Source organism: Tenrec ecaudatus, chromosome 17, assembly GCF_050624435.1.
Source record: "Tenrec ecaudatus isolate mTenEca1 chromosome 17, mTenEca1.hap1, whole genome shotgun sequence".
Classification (NCBI taxonomy): Eukaryota; Metazoa; Chordata; class Mammalia; order Afrosoricida; family Tenrecidae; genus Tenrec; species Tenrec ecaudatus.
In genome coordinates this window covers 56,242,024-56,245,499 of record NC_134546.1, presented here as the reverse complement: position 1 = coordinate 56,245,499, position 3,476 = coordinate 56,242,024, and positions in this window count along the sequence as shown.

Sequence of the window (3,476 nt, the reverse complement as noted above, 5' to 3'; positions counted from 1 at the left end):
CAGCCTCCTGCAGCCTTGGGAACCCAAAGGGGCAATTCTACTCTGTCCTATAGGGTCACTAAAAGTCAGAATTGATGCAACAGCAGTAAATGGGGTTTTGGAGAATGTGGTAGTTACATCATCTCATGTCAACTTGAGGGTATTAAGAGTGAAGGGGTGGAGTCTAACCTGTCAATCAGGTCGCAGCCTGATGATGCCTCCTCGTGGGCATGGCCTTTTCATGAGGATTCTGGGAACTTCCTCTCTCTCTCTGCCTTGGGCTTCCGGTTGACAAGCCACGAGAAACTTGCTGAGACCAGCAAGAGCACTCTCACTCTCTCACTCTCTCTCTCTCTCTCTCTCTCTCTCTCTCTCTCTCTCTCTCTCTCTCTCTCTCTCTCCTTCACGTTCCTGTTAAAGAGCCATACTCAGAGAGCTGGAAGAGCGACGTGGAGACCTGAGATGCTTCCACCACCATTGGATCCACAAGACTTTACACCGTGATCTTCCTGCATTTTGCATCATCGCAGTGACTGCATAAGTCTGAAGGATTTTTGGACTAGGATTGGATTTATGGGCTAATATCGGACTTGTGGACTTGATCTGGACTGGGCTTGGATGTTTTCTTGATGTCCAATTATTCCTTAATATAAGTCTCCTTCTTATACATATATGAGTGTCTCTGGATTTGCTTCTCTAGCCCACCGGGACACACACAGAGTACCCTTGCCTGAAGAACTCCACACTCTTTGACTTGCACCACATCAAAAGTCAGCTCTGGCAGCTTCCAGGGACTCCAGTTGTGCTCCTTTGGTGTTCTTTGAGTTTGGGGAATAAAAAGAAATCTGGATGGAGGGCAAACGGGATAAGATTTCTCAACGAAATTCTCATAGGATAACCCTTACTACACTTAAAGAATTAGCAGGGGAATTAAAAAAAAAAAAGAATCAGCAGGTTGTGATGGGAATAAATGACTTCAGTGGAATGTTCCTCATCTTTTCCTTACCAATGCAGCTTTCAGTTTCCTGAAAACGCCCTCCTACTAAGCCCCTCTGTTTGCCCTAGTCCTTTGAGAAAACCTTGTCAGATGTCCCCCTTCAGAACCCTCAAACAGTCCCTATGAATCTTCTGAGCTGACCCCTCTGCTTTGAACTTCACTGGATCCCCTTGGAAGTCACTGTTGTGATTGGACTTTGTTCTCTTGGAGGCACCGTATGGAGAGGAAGGCAAGCGCACTGCCGCCCAGCGAGCTTGTTTGCAGTCACCACTGATCCCAGAGACGCATTTAAAGCTGCTGTTTGCAATACACTCATGCACGTGTGAACTGGAAGCCCGGTAGCAGTACTTTAAAAAAACAAATAAAAATAAAAGCCATTCATCATGGAGCCAGCCACCTACCGACCTTTATTATCTATGATTGACCCAGTGTAGCTGAGTTCCCCATGTGTATTTATAAGGAGGTAGCAAGGGGCTCTCTAACAAGGGCAAGCTCCACCTCTTCGTCTCATCCATCAATAGCATCACTCTGACTAGTGCTCTCCAGAGATTTTGAAAGTCTCCACTTCAAAAGCAATTTTTTAATTGTGTTTTTTTCTGCATCACCTCTTACAGGGTTGGTTGTCCAATTTGTTTATGTTGGTTTTTCTCAAATGTCTACTGACTCTTGCAGTTAGCAGTGCAACGGTGTAACAACTACTCGGCTAAGGCTCCTATGATCCTTGACCACCCATTTATATTTTAACGTAAGTTTTAATTTTACTATAATGCCAGACTAGGATGATACATGACTTCTATTCCTTGTCCCAGCCTCTGAACTCTCTCACAACGGGCCCTCTCCTTTAATGGCAAGGTCACTGAATAGCTCTGGGGTCAGGAAAAACCAGAGACGCTTCCATAGTTGATGAGCAAGGAAGAATTTAGAGATGAGTGCTTTGTTTCAATCAGGGGTTGACTGCTGTTCTTTTGTCCTGTTCTCCTACACTCTGAATTTACAGACTTAAGACTAATTCCATTCTCTGGTCCCAAGATCTGATGAGGCGTCTCCTTGAGGCAGATTCTCCAGTTTGATGAGAGAATGGTAATGGCTTGCTCCTGGGGCCAGCCATTGCAGTCAGTTGCTTGATAGAGAGAGCGGATGAGGACTGGCTCAGATGTTCCAGGGCAGACCCTTAATTAACTACTCCAAGGTCCACTCTTGCTCCCTGACCTTGCTGACTCCTGGAAACTGGTTGAGAAAAGGCACCTCTGATGGGTGTTTCAAATCTCTGCTGTGTCTATGTAAGATGTGAATTTCTCTGCTCTGCTGTCACCATCAATTGAAGGCCATTTTCATTCATTACGTTTGACTTTTGTGGACTTCAGATGCATTAAAAACAAACAAACAAACAAAACCCCCTCACTGCCACTGAGTTCATGTGGGCTCATAGCAACTATATAGGATAGGTTAGAAATGCCCCTGTGAGATTATGGGGCTGTAATTCTTTGTGGGTCTAGAAACCTCAGCTTTCTTCCAAGGAGCGGCTGGTGGTGTTGAACTTTGGACATTAGCAGTTAGCAGCCCAAAGGGTAACCACTATGCCACCAGAGCTCCTTGAATTAATCCTGTTCTAGAGGTCATGGTCATCTATGATCGGTCTACAAAGTTGCTTTATTATTGCATTAAAACTCGCAAAAGTCAGAACCTGAGCAAGGTGGAAATGTGCTCATGCAAGGAAACCCAAATGTTTCCCACTGAAACGAGCTGTGGAAACGTGGTAAGATTGCACCCTGTCAAAGGTGGAAACCCGAAAAGACCCAGGAAAAGAAGGCAGTCCCGTCAAGCTGCAGATCTGACGGGTTTCGCTGTGTTATTACACATTCTACTCTTCAGCCACCCTCTCAGCTTCTGTTGCCCTTCATAGTGTGAATAGATTTCTGCTCAAGGTACATTTGTAGCTTACACAAATTTTACAAGAGACCGTGCTTGTTTCTTACATTTTCCAGTCAACATCATGCTTTCAAGAGCTGTCTATGATGTTTTGCAGTTCCTAAATTAATTACTTTATAATGCAGCCCGGGGCCCCATTATCAACTTATATTATATTCTGCTTTATTTCAATTGGTTTCCAATGACCTACTACTACAAACAGCATTTCAATTAATACCCATCAAACAATTCCTTTGTGTGCCTTTGTGAGTTTCTCGTCTATGTGGTATTCCCAGAGTGGAAATTGCAAAACCACAAAATAATATACAAAGATCCCTGATGATGCTGTTGAGTGAGTAGGTTTAAGGGGTTATTTGGTTTGGTTCAGTTTGGTTCGGTTCGGTTTGGTTTGGGGTCGGGGGCAGCAGGGTAAGTCAGAGCTGAGCCAAGTTTCACGCCCCAAAGCCTATCTTACGAATTCCTATTTCCTAAAACATTTCAGCCGAGGCGTCCTGGTGGCATCATGGTGACACATTGGGCTACTAACTGAAAGGTCAGCAGTTCAAGATCACCAGCTGGGAGACAGGTGAGG